This window comes from Anthonomus grandis, chromosome 2, assembly GCF_022605725.1.
Source record: "Anthonomus grandis grandis chromosome 2, icAntGran1.3, whole genome shotgun sequence".
Lineage (NCBI taxonomy): Eukaryota > Metazoa > Arthropoda > Insecta > Coleoptera > Curculionidae > Anthonomus > Anthonomus grandis.
The window spans coordinates 46442205-46456538 of NC_065547.1; the positions used below are offsets into that span (position 1 = coordinate 46442205).

The 14334-nt window shown below is 33.6% G+C and overlaps 1 protein-coding gene across 2 annotated transcripts in view; it reads right to left on the minus strand.

Moving 5' to 3' along the window:
- LOC126750361 (polyamine-transporting ATPase 13A3) overlaps positions 1-6486 on the minus strand; it is an 85328-nt gene extending 78842 nt beyond the window's left edge. Inside the window, exon 1 of one of the 2 annotated variants that reach the window (XM_050459946.1) lies at positions 6467-6486. The gene's annotated coding sequence lies outside the window, so the exon portion shown is untranslated. Of the gene's footprint in view, positions 1-29; positions 865-6466 lie in introns of those variants that run through there. The other variant, XM_050459943.1, reaches the window with a different exon arrangement.
- Positions 6487-14334: the final 7848 nt, after the last annotated feature.

Below are 14334 nucleotides of genomic sequence, written 5' to 3' on the forward strand. Positions count from 1 at the left end.
GGTTACAGTTAAATATAAAAAGTACTTACCAGTTAAACATAAACTCATAAAATGTGTAGAAGACATCAAATAAATGTCAAATAACCATAGTAATCCCTTTGTAGCCTCTGTCAATCCCCGGGATCATTTTTTGATCGGTATGCAGCCTCGGTGGAGAAGAAAGAGCATTCGATCTGGTGAATCTTATTTGCGGAAATCTCGCAAATCCTTTCCAAATATTTCCCGCAAACTACCTTAATGTATTTGTTAAAATCACTAGAATACATAATAGTAATGGGTTGATCTAAGTACATGAACTTAATTGAAGTGTGTATAAGGTGCCAAAAGGTTTCCTTTTTGGGACCCTGTAATATTGTTCAAATAAACTAATAAAGTTAGTTTATAGTTAGTCACTGAACGTTTCAGTTACGTCACCAGATTCCTGGAAGGGATGGTGCAACACCTAACCTCACTCAGATGGTGGTGGTGAATCACTTTATAAGGAAATATTGCACTGAAATACAGTTTTAGGGCTTCTAATGACACGGATTAATATTAAAAGTTTATACACCTTCATTTTCATTATCTGAATTTCAATGGACACCCGGGAATTTGGTTAATTTATTGCACCACCCAGAACACTATGGCAAGCCTGTGGATATCCAGATACGGTTGGTTGCTCGTTATCTGGCTTATCGAGAGGATTTTCCACTTATTGATTTGCATTCAAATGAGACGTGGGACGACGCCTCTCTCACAAAATGCTCGACAATCGGATTACACAAAAAAACTCGAAAAATCGCGAAATACCGATACACACACACACACACGCACCAGACAAATTCGATATACGATATGCGAAATTTAAACCGGCGCGAACCGGATTGAAAAATGACAAATACGGAGCAACGAGTGCAAATTTTAAATGTAGCCACCTGGTGGCGGTTTCGAGAAGTTAAATTTGGATGAGTTCGTTTACATCACTTACCTTCTCACAGGATTATGCCTGTATTTATATTTTTTCGTATTTTTTTAAATTATTTATTATTAATCCATATATAATTACAAATTCTTAGAAAAACATAATAATTTAACATAATATCTTTATAAATACATATATATATTTTTTTATCTATATACTGAAAACTTTAAATACTAAATTTGTTTCTTAACCACAAATTTAAATTAAAACAATGATTCAAATATATGGATTTCTTACTAAAAGGGTTACTTCTTTGGAGCATTAACTAGAGAAGACTGTTGTGAACTGCGGTATTGAGACGAATTCCAATTCCACTGTGTCTAACAGTAGTGTTGATATTGAACAATTTATTGTAGAGCACCATGAACGGGAAGGCAGAAAAAGGAATTTCATGTTATTTAATTGCCCCGAATCAACAAAAGATATTAAGCAGGCAGTTACATTAGTGATCAGGGAGTGTGTGGACTCTAACATTTCTGAAGATGATTTTAGGGTTTACCGAATGGGGAGGCAGGTTGACAATAAAATCAGGCCAATTAGAGTGATATGTCACTCTCCAGAGCTCCCTCAAATGGTGATTGCTAACGCCGTCAGACTCAAAAAAAGTACTAATTTGAAACACCTGTCTCTAATTATGGATAAAACACCGAGGCAGCAACAGGAGTATCGAAATTTGAAGGCAGAACTTCAGAGGCGTACGGAGGCTGGTGAGTCAGGTCTGAGAATTGTCTACCCCAATGGATCCCAGAAGATTGTGTCCTTGGATAACAATCGTAAACAAAAAAAACCAATAGCCTTATCCAACGGGGATATCTCTGCAATTTACCAGAATGTTCGGGGACTTAATAGCAAAACACACGAATTCTACAAGTCAGTGTCCGGTGGCGATTATCAACTTATATATGTATCTGAGACTTGGATTCAGGATGGTGTACGGGATCGGGAACTTTTTGAAAATAACTATTTAGTGTATCGTAAGGACCGAAATCTCGAGGCTCTTGGCGTCAAAAGAGGAGGTGGAGTTCTTTTTGCTGTTAGACATGACTTGACATCTGTCAGGGTTGATTTGAAGGACTTGGAGGTCATACTACCATCTATGGATATTGTGGGTTGCAGGGTGTCTGTAAACAAGACAAGTGTTTATATTTTTGTTATATATATACCACCAAACTCGCCTTTAGAAAATTACTTGTCTCTCTTTGATTATCTTTCCTCTTTTAGGGCAATTCAGAACCAAAGTATTTTGTTGTTGAGGGATTTTAATATGAGGTTTATACAGGATAATGTTTATGATTGTAACACTAAACTTGCTGGCCTAAGGGATTTTATGGCGTTTTTGAATTTCTCTCAATTTAACAATGCCCTCAACTGCAACAATAATTTGCTTGATCTAGTTCCCTCCAACTTCCAGTGTTCTGTGGATAGGGACGACCAACCCCTTGTCACTGAGGATGCATATCACCCTGCTATTAATATCTCGTTGAATCTTGTCAAATTCGAGAGTGTTACAGATTTCCCCTCCAGCAATGAGAGTCCTAAGTATAATTTTCGGAGGGCTAATTTTCCCTATCTTTACCAGCTTATCTCTGATGTGGATTGGACTTTTATACGCACCCAGTCAGATGTTAATGAGGCAGTTAAAACCTTTTATGACAAAATCCATGAAATTTTTTGTCTAGCTGTTCCTCGTTTTCGACCCTCTAATAGTAAATACTCATATCCTGTGTGGTACACTCATGAAATTAGGAAATTATTAAAATTAAAGTCTAGGCTACATAGGAGATGGCTTCATACACGGTGCTCTGCTGCTTATGAGGATTTTAAAGCTGCTAGGAGGGTAGTAAAAACAAAAATGGATCTTGCTTATCACGAGTATATATCCAGGACTGAGTCAGCTATTCGGAGTGATCCAAAGCAATTTTGGAGGTTCATTCACCTTAAACGAAACAACTCTCGCATTCCAGGTTCTATGAGCTATAAAGATACCACTGTTGTGAGTCCTCTATTGCTCAGCCCAAAGAATCTGATACATATGGTTCAGACAACATTTTGGTCCAATCTTTTGTTGAGGCAGATGTAAGAAAAGCTTTACAGAAGTTAAAAAACAAAGAAACTGCGGGTCCTGACCAAATACCTTCATTTCTTTTGCGTGACTGTGCATCGGCCCTGGCTGTACCACTCTGACAAATCTTCAACTTATCACTCAAGACCAATACATTTCCGGAAGAGTGGAAAAAGGCTAAAATATGTCCAGTGTTTAAGAGTGGCGACCATGGCAGAATAGAGAACTACAGACCGGTGTCAATTCTCTCTAATTTTTCGAAGGCCTTTGAGATATGTGTGCACGATAAATTGTCTCCTCAAATTAAGCACATAATTACAGAAAAGCAGCATGGTTTCTTTCAGAAAAGATCTACTCTCACTAATATGGCTTGTTTCTTGGAAACAGCATATCTAGCTATAAATCAGAAAAGCCAGTTGGATGTGCTGTACACAGACTTCTCGAAGGCTTTTGATCGGCTGGATCACGGTTTGCTGGCACGGAAGCTGTCTTCGGCTGGATTTCATCCTTGTCTGGTTGAATTCTTCATCTCATATCTGACTAGCAGTCTTCAGTATGTTGAATTTAATGGTTTTGGGTCTGAGTATTACGTGGCTTCCAGTGGTGCGCCCCAAGGCAGTAACCTCGCCCCAATGCTGTTCCATCTATTTATTAATGATTTAGTTGATTGTATGGAGAGTTTCTGTCTTTTATTCGCTGATGATCTGAAGTTGTTTCGTATCATTCGTACTATGCTGGACTGCCTGAAGCTGCAAGAGGACATGAATAGGGTCTTTGAAGGGTGTGAAAGAAATAAACTACCCATAAACTGTGACAAATGTAAAGAAATGACAATTTCCATTCTTCATGAAGAGATTTTATACCCATGGTTCTCAGTTGCTAGACTGTTCTTTAGTGAAGGATTTGGGCATTGAAGTAGATAAGAGGTTCACATTTAACCAGCATGTAGCACAGGTCACTGGTTCAGCCTTAAAATCCCTCGGGTTTATAGTAAGGTCCACTTCTCAATTTAGGAATATATCCAGCTTGACTGTATTGTACAATTCATTAGTAAAGTCTAAATTAATGTATGGCTCTATGTTGTGGTTCCCCATCTATGATGTTTATGTTAACAGACTGGAGTATGTACAGCGCAGATTCTTAAAGTTACTTTCTGTTAAGTTGGATGGAGTATATCCAGTAAGAGGTGTGGAACAGGAGTACCTGCTGAATAGATTCAACTATTTGTCACTAAAGCAAAGTACTATTCTCTCTAGTCAGATATTTTTATATAAACTTTGCAATAATAAAATTGATTGTTCTGAGCTCTTAGAGCCACCTCTATTTGTTCCTCCTGCCAATACAAGGAGGCATCATATATTTTATCCCTCTCTTAACTTAACAAATCTGTCCAGCAAAGCTCCACTGTGCCGTGCTTGTACATGGTATAATCAGATGAATGCTATAGATGTCGACATCTTTAGCAGCACTGAATATGTTTTTAAAAAAAGGATGTGTTCCTCTCTTAATTTGAATGATACCTGATTATTTTTCTGTGATTGTTATCATTTGGTTAGTGTGTCTTATATTCTTACAATTATGCTATTGTTTTAAATTTTAAATTTTGTTATCACTCTATATTGGATCTTATATTATTTTTTTATATTATTTTTTTTGTACTACTTATTTACGGTGCTTATAACTTGTACTGTTTTAATTTTAATTATTTCGATTGTCTTGTAATTGGGAATTTTCCTGTTGGACAATAAACAATTTGAATTTGAATTTGAATTTGAATTTGAATTTGAATTTGAATTTGAATTTGAATTTGAATTTGAATTTGAATTTGAATTTGAATTTGAATTTGAATTTGAATTTGAATTTGAATTTGAATTTGAATTTGAATTTGAATTTGAATTTGAATTTGAATTTGAATTTGAATTTGAATTTGAATTTGAATTTGAATTTGAATTTGAATTTGAATTTGAATTTGAATTTGAATTTGAATTTGAATTTGAATTTGAATTTGAATTTGAATTTGAATTTGAATTTGAATTTGAATTTGAATTTGAATTTGAATTTGAATTTGAATTTGAATTTGAATTTGAATTTGAATTTGAATTTGAATTTGAATTTGAATTTGAATTTGAATTGAAAAATTTGAATCTGGTAAGAAAATCTGATTTTATTTATTACTATTATGTTTTTGTAATGTCAATCTTTAGTCTTTAATAAAATCAAATTCAGTTGATTTCAATGAAGAAGTTTCACTTTTTAACTTTTGTTATAAATACATATTACATTCTCGTTTTTTTGACATCTACTTCATGTGTCTTAGATACCACTGTCTCTTCCATAAGAGACGTTTTTCTGGAGTCATTTGATTAAATATTACTTGGGGTTCATCATGAAATCACTGACCTTAGGAGTACTGATATTAACGTAAAGGACTTATTATGCTTCTCAAATATAATATTTAACGTTTAATTATAAATTAACATTATATCCTTATCATCTGCAAGTAGATCATAAGTTTATCTATAATAATAGATAAAATATTACAAATTTTATATGACATTTGGAAATAGTTACTACAGTCTATAATTATATATATATTTTTTTTGTATTATAGGTAAAGTTAATAATATTTAAGTTTATTATGAAAATAATTATACCTTAGGTCAATATAAATACGTCAAATCAACGACAAATTGACAATGAGCATCAGTTTGCACTCAATTCCGTGAAGTTAGATCTGATAATTGGGTTCGTTTAATTCGGAAGTCAATGGTCAAATAAATACAGTTATGCCACACAGATACGAGAAAAATTTGTTGCGTTATGATACCTACTTTTGAAAGAAGATATAGATATCACTTGTGTACATAACCAATATCTAGAAAATTTTGTTACTCCTTACATAACAAGATACGAACTGAACTTTTTTCTCCTTATTATCTGGTTGGCGTTTAGCGTTTTTTTATTTTTGTAAGTAAAGCCTTGTGATACCATTTTTATTAAGGAGTAATGAGGATCTCTACGTTTGTATGTATTATAGGAAAAGCATTAAAGTCATTTGTTTGAAAGCATATAAGCCATTAAAATAAATTGAATAAAGATCCCATAGAGAAGTTGCTTTACACACGTCAGAGAATATGCCAGGGAATGAAATTCTATTTGATATCAAATTAATCAAATTTGCGAGAAAAATTCAATTTTTTTTGTGCATATTTCGTGGTTCATCCAGTCACAGAGTCATTAGATATATGAATTTTATAGGTCCGGTTTCGAAGCCAACAATTTTCGACAACTTGTATCAATTGACTTCAAAAAAAACTGCATAAAAAGACCATTTTACTCAGATTTTGTATTGAATATAACCACATGTGTGTATTATACTACATATTTTTATTTGACAATGAGTTAGTTAAGAAAAACACAATCAAAGTTAAATTTTGACTTACCTTAACAATTTAAGCATGGTTCAACGTACATACAAATCGCGGAGCACAAAATTAGATTGTTCAGCCTAAACGTACTACTAATTATGCATTTTAATCACAATTACTTCTACGCCAAGGAATAATTTATTAGAAAGTGTTTTTATTGAATATGCTTACTATAAGAAGAAACCCTGATGCTTCGGCGAACAATTTATCTTAAATGATTTAACTCGAAGCACAACCGTCAGCTTGGGCTGAAATAAACGTGCAAAACGCCAGGTTTTTAATGATACAGGATTTAAGAACAATTATGTTCTATTATACTTGGTTGCTTTCATATAATAATTTGACAAAATTAATTTACCTTTAAAAACCTTGACAACAATATGAATTCAAACCTGTTTTATTGTTCGATCATATTTAGATAATAAAATATCAAGTCAATTCCATCCTACCGATATTCTTTAATGCCTTAGTGTCTTGGATTGGTCTTTTATTGTTCCACTAGAATGTCTTCAGGATCTTTTTCTAAAGTAGTTGTATCATTAGGCTTCTATTTGGGTATTTATGGTATATTTCAGGAAGTATGGATATGTGAAACCAATAGAGATTTCTATGAAAATATAGACAATAATCTATGCCCGGAACTTGAGTGTTACTGTAACATTTGTCACATGTTATCTATGTCATAATATCTGGTTCATCCATGCCTTATGGATAAACCAACAAAGACATTTATAACTTTTGTTTAAAGCTGGTTTTTTTCTTGGGAACATCGTCCCTCTACTATAACTGAAATTTCCGATTGGCAACGACAGAGTTGTTGTCCGTCGACTAAATTATAAACAGTAGAGTCAATAAAGTTCTCAAATTTTAAATAAATTAAATTAGTTATACAGTCCACACACCCTTTTATTTACAACGAAAACAGAAGTATAAAATGTGTTCTTACTTACTATCATATACCTGACCCAGTGACGTCAAAAAAACCCTCAGTGATGAACATACCTGATCTAAAATTCTGAAGAAACATTCCTTCTAGGGTCAAACGTTGATAAATCTTTGGTGGTATGTTTTCAGAACGATCTGGGTTAATCTTATTCTTGTTCCTAAATAAGAAATATATTCCTAGAAGTGCCTTTAAAAAATCATTCTCACATTATCAACCTGTAAATATCGAAGGATTAGTGGGATAAAGTGTATCTTAGCAAATTCTAGGAAGGGTCTACAATAGTCCTTTAAAGAGAGATAACTAAGTTGTCTATATAGTTGTCTTTAGCAAGTCCAGTTTCAAACTCTACTGACATGGTGCAATAAGGCTGTTTTACCAATATTGGAAAAGAACATTTAATTTTGAGTATATGCAAAATATAATTATAGTAAAGCAAGAAATCTTTCATCCAAGCAATTGTCGCTTATCCAGAACTTTCTTTCCTGTCAGCACTATTACAGGTTATAAGGAATGTTAAAACAAACAATCTCCTGTAGTTTTTTTTGCAATTAAAAACGTTTATAAGAAACCGCATAAGTATAACATGCTATAATTATAACGAGCTCAGTTTAATTCATTTTTAAACGGTCTTGTGCTGCGTGTCTTGCGTGTCTTAAGATGATAATAATTACGAGATGAGGAAATTAATTAGACTCTTCTAAGAGAATAATGTTTAACATCATCGGGTTGTATGATGATGATGGATTAACCTGTACGTGTGTGTACTTAGTCTTAGATCTAATTTACATCATTAATAGTTCGGTTGCAGAGATAATAATGAGTTTAATTAAAGTTTCATTAAAGTTAGCAAAATATAATAAGAAGCATCTTGCACTGAAGTATATGTATAGTTGGTGTCAGTCATCTTTTTTGTGTGTAATAAACTTGAGCAATGTGGTATTTAAGAAAAAGCATTAATTCTACACCATTACAAATTCCAAGATCCATAGGGCTCAATATACATTTTTACTCGCATCTGCGCAAATGCCTTGGGCCTTTTGCCCCCTTATATACTCGGTAGAACGCTGTTCCGGCAGATTCTCGCCAACCTTCGAGACGTCGTGCGGTGTGCCACTTGTGTCGTTCCGGAATAACGAATAATTAACTGGTGTCTCAGTGTTCACACTCTGGTTTTATTAATTATATTCCGGGTGGCCCAAGTAAAGGAAGCACTCACTTATTCGGTTGTAAGCACAACAAATGAGATTTATTAATTGGATATCTTACGGTAAAGGTCATTCTTTGACGTATTTAATGGTTTAATTTCTTATTGTTAAGCATGATACATCGTATGTTTTTACATACAAGGAGTCAATTTAAAAACTTTTAATGCAAATATCTCTGAAACTAAAAAAAGTAGAAAAGTGCAATGTGGTACAAATGTCATACAGGAAGGAGAAACTTCAAAGCATCAAAGCACCTGCATAAGAATTTTTCCAAAATTTCATACCGGGTCAACGAAAGGTATAAGTTAAATAAAATAAACTCTGTTTTCATAAAATGTTAATCAGATGCTCAAAATGCATTCTATTTTAGGTTGAACAAAAGTAAAATCTATTTTCAAACTAATTTCTCACATTTTGAAACGTTTCGCTTGGAATAGATGCACATTCTGGAATAAACCGTTGCCGAAGATCATTAAGCGAAACTGGTTGCGTTTTAAACACAACAGTTTTTAAATGACCTCTGCGGAGAAAAAAGTCGAAGGGTGTTACATCTGGTGATCTCGCCGGTCATTCGATTGGACTTCTTCCCCAATCCACTAATCTGGAAACGCAGCAGGTGAAAATTGCTTCATGGGAAGAACATATAGTGGGATGATGCTCTATCTTATTGAAAATGTTAAAATGTTCGTTTAGGTTCCTACTTTCAAGAATATCTAATTTATTTTCTCTTTTTTCAACAATTTTAGGTTGAATGGTGGATTCCAACATTTCCAACAAAAAAAAATATTGATGTACATTTACTAAGGCATATATCTAACCCACATGGTTATCCGTTAGACTCTTTTCATCAAAGACTATGTAACATAGTTAACGATTGTTTTCCAATTACTACAATTCAGAATAAAATAAAAAAGATCCCTTAAGGAAATGTTATTACACAGATGCTTCTTCTATGAACGTCTTGAAAAATATACAGAGCAACAATTAGGGTAGCAAAAAAATTGTATTATTATAATAGGAGTAACCGGTCCAGCAACAAACCAAAAGAAATTTCGGAAATATTAAACCAACTTTCACAGAAGTTTAATAAAAAATGTTTAATTCTGCTTGTGAAATTCACACTGACGACAATTGCTTTTTGGAGCAATTCCTCAGTATTTATTCTTCAAAAACGTGCAATTAGATATAGGTGTAACACGGTCTTTTTTGGAGTAATTCCTCAGTGTTTATTCACCCATCACGTCTCCTCGTAAGACATTATTTGTAAAACTGAGGTTATTGACTCTGCTATGTTTGTTTCTTTTAAAAACAGTTAATCCACAAGTAATTTTTTTGAAGATATACAAACCCCTAATACCAACAATACCAGGTTTAATACCCAGATTAATGCTTGTCCATTCTTTTTACTTTTTTGTATATTTTATGCATATTTTCGTGTACTTTGTTATATTTGGTATTTCCTATAACTATAACCTAAGTATAACTTGAGCAATGTGGTATTTAAGAAAAAGCATAAATTCTGCACTATTACAAATTCCAAGATCCACAGGGTTCAATATACAGATCTACTCGCATCTGCACAAATGCCTTGAGTAGTACTGGATCCAGATGGAAATTTGGAGGAGAGCACTATTTGATCTCCAATTCGGGTCTCCATTAATCTTCTAATCATCAACTTTTGATTAAGCTTTGATTACGTACCGATAAAAGAATGAAGTACAATTTTATATGCAAATACTTTTATAAGAAGTGAACATAAATAAGATAAACTTGTAGAAAGTGCATGTGATACACACAAAACGTAACATCTTATCATGGAAAATAAGTCAAAGTCAAAAAGGAGCTTTATTGTTTTAACATAAATAATGTTATAAATAAAGGAGAGGCCGAAGGCATCGAAAAATAATTATATATATTTTAAAACTCTAAAAATTCTAAATAAAACCAGTAAAGGAAATTAAACAAAGTACACGAAAATATGAATAAAATATACAACATGATTAGACACTAATAGATTAGATACAATACAAAACATATGAGTCAATAACCTCAGTTTTACAAATAATGTATTTCGAGGAGACGTGTTACATCTATATTATCTAATTGCACGTTTTTGAAGAATAAACACTGAGGAATTACTGCAAAAAGCAATTGTCGTCACTGAATATTTAATAAGCAGAATTAAATAATTTTTGTTAAATTTCTGCGAAAGTTGGTTTACTATTTCCGATATTTCTTTTGGTTTGTTGCTGGACCGATTACTCCTATTATAATAATACATTTTTTTTGCTACCCTAATTGTTGCTCTGTATGTTTTTCGGTAGTTGTAGAAGACGTTTATTGAATGGGCATCTGTGTAATAACATTTCCTAAGCCAATGCATACCTACCGGGAAAATGGGGTGAATAGAAACTGCTGGGTGAACAGCAACAAAAACGGGAAACTTCTTTTAAAAAAAAATCAACATCGGAATAATGAAACCTCCCAACGCTTCAAATTTGTTCTCAAACGGTCAACAGATGTCGCCATAACTACTTTAACAGGCCAAAGATGTTTTATGTTGGCAGCCCTGATTGCAGTACCAACCACCCGTCGGAGTGAACACATGTGCAACAAAACTTTATTCACAGTGGTTAGCTTAAAACAGGTAAGACATTGAGTTTTTGGTTAAAGTAGCTGTAAGGTGTCTGATTTACATTGCCTATTTTAGAAATTGCTTGTCTTTATTTTGAAATTGATTATTATTTTGCTATGATGTAATATAATACATAAAGTCACTTTTAAGTAGTTTTGGGGTATAGAAACAGCGTGTTTCTATTCACCCGCTGTTTCTACCCACCCCATAATTGTTTTTTTTTGCAGGATATTGCCTCGTGTTTATAAACCAGACCCTCGAGGTAAAACATAAAAGAAAATTGTTGAAACAACTCTAAAAATAGCCCTTGCTTCAATTGACAACGGGATGAGGTTTAGAGTGGCTCACGAAACACACAACATTCATTATTCTGTGCTTTACCGGCACCACAAAAACCGAAATCTAAAGTGTCATGGAGGACAAACAGCCCTAACCAAACAAGACGAAGATATTTTAGTCCATCAACTAATAGTTTGTTCCGATTGGAGGTATCCACTTGACCATTTGGACGTCAGGATGATGATAAAAAATTACCTGGACAGTCGAGGTAAAGCAATAACGAGATTTAAAGATAATATCTCTGGCAGAGACTTTGTCTATTCTTTTTTAAAACGAAATAAGATCTAGAATCTGCCAAAACATCAAGCGCTCAAGAGCTGCTGTTTCTCCCAATACTATCAAGGCTTATTTTGACAATTTAGCCACGGAGTTGAAAAATGTACCGCCATCAAACATAATAAATTACGACGAAACAAATTTAACTGACGATCCGGGTAGAAAGACAGTAATCTCAAAAAGGGGCTCTCGCTATCCAGAACGTATTTGCAATACGTCGAAGTCAGCCGTTTCTATTATGTACGCTGCTTCAGCTGATGGAAAATTTTTGATTTAAAACTAAAAATTTGTATACATCTTGGACAGTTGGAGGACCAAAGGATGTCAGATTTAATAGAAGTCCATCAGGTTGGTTTGATGCGATTTCCTTCTCAGATTGGGTAGAGACAACTGTCATACCTGCAGTAAAAGATCTACCGGGAAAGAAGTACTTAATTGGCAACAATCTAAGTTTACATTTTTCTGCAAGTGCGGTATCTCTTTGCGAAGAAAATAATATTTCATTTATCTTCCGCCCAACTAACTCTCCTCATCTGACCCAGCCTCTGGACGTGGCATTTTTCCGGCCTTTTAAAACAACTTGGCGACAGATCCTTGAAAAATGGAAAATGGGGGCTGGTTTAAAGCATTAAACGGTTCCAAAGGACAGATTCCCTTTCTTGCTAAATGACTTGTCAAAGGCTATGGAGCCTAATGCTGGAAAAAACATACAATCTGGGTTTAAAAAGTGTGGAATTTTTCCACTAGATAGGGATCAAGTCAAGAGACAAATTATGAGAATCAGAACATTGAAGAAGGACTTAATAACTCTTTGGTAAACCTTCTAAGAACAATGAGATATGGCGATGGTCAAAATGTGAAGAGTCGACGTCATAAAATTCAAGTTCCTGCTGGCAAAAGCGTTACAAGTGCAGATTTTGAAAGCAGGTTGGATAAAGACGATCAAGAGGATAATGATTTGGAAAGACGCATGGAAACCTTAGATGAAGACCCATGCCAATAACAGGTTCATGCCAATAATGGCAAAAGCTCAAGATCATTCTTCAAGTGAGACTCTGAAGTGGGAAAAGATCAAGATCATTCTTCAGATGCAGACTCAAAAATGGACACTTCACTACCAAGGTTCACCGAGAATAAGTTGGATACAAATAATTCATCAGCATCAGTCTGCTTTGAGGGTAAATTGTTCCGATGTGTTTCTCCTATTTCGCTTGATTTAATAGATAAAGGAACTTGGCTTCTGGTGTGTTTTCCAACAAAATATCGAAATAGACAAAGAAATAAATATTTTATCGGACAAGTCATTAATATTACAGAAAATGACATTGAAGCCACTTTCTTAAGAAGTCGCCTCACCAAGTCGACAACTCGTCAGGATATATTTATGGATTTCCAGAAGTTTTTCCGAATGTTTCCACCTTTCATTTTAGCCAGGTTGTTGGAGAGGTTTTCCCAGTTCATGACGAGATAGAAGCATCTACGTCAAGAAGAGACCTTTTAAAACTTAATTTGCATCAAAGTTAATATGTTTAAACTTGTTACATTTCTATAGAAATAAATGTTTTTTTTTGTAAACTTGGTGTTTTTGTCAGTGTTTTTGTCAGTTTTTGTATTTATATTTTTTTATCAATGTAAATGTTTTTTCAGGTGTTTCTATTCACCCTATATTAAGGGTGAATAGAAAAAGAGCAATTTTATTTTTTTTTTGTGAAAAACCTCTATTTAAAAAAAATCTATTATGCGCTTTTTGATTTACAAGTCGAGACCTGTAGATTCCTTATTTTTTGTTGTCAAAAAGGTGACTAACATGTTAGCAACAGAGTAGGAAAGGTCCGAAACTGTTTGTATTCACCCCATTTTACGGTACATCTTATGTTTTTGGACCACACGATCACCGGATCGATCAAAGTTTTTAACTTTGCAGCTGATGGTCCAAAGAATCAAAAGCTTTACTAGAATCTAAAAATACTAAATTTGAAGTATTCCCATTATCTGCTTGTTAATTAATGTTGTCCAAGTTATTAACTAATACCGAAGAAGTACTGTAATTCTTGCGAAATCCTGACTGATATTCCAGGATGAGATTATTATTAGTAAGATAATGTATGATTTAGATATGTAAAACTTTTTCAAACATCTTGGATATGACTGATAATAGGATTATGGGATCCAAGTCAGAAATACCGTGAGAACTATCACAGTGCAACACAATTGAATCATTTATAATGACAACTACGCATTTATTTTTTTACCGACTTAAATAAATCGCCTCAATTTTATTATGTAAGCCTTTGTATGCAAATTCAGTTAGTTGGATACATTTTGGCGCCCAACATATTTAATTTATTTGTATAAAACACACTTATTGGTCGCAAAAAATTTTATACCCAGATAATGAAAAGTTGTCTAGAACCAAAAAAACCTTTTTTTTCTCAGGCAATTATTTTTTGCAAAAAAAAACTGTTTTTTCATTAACCTTAAC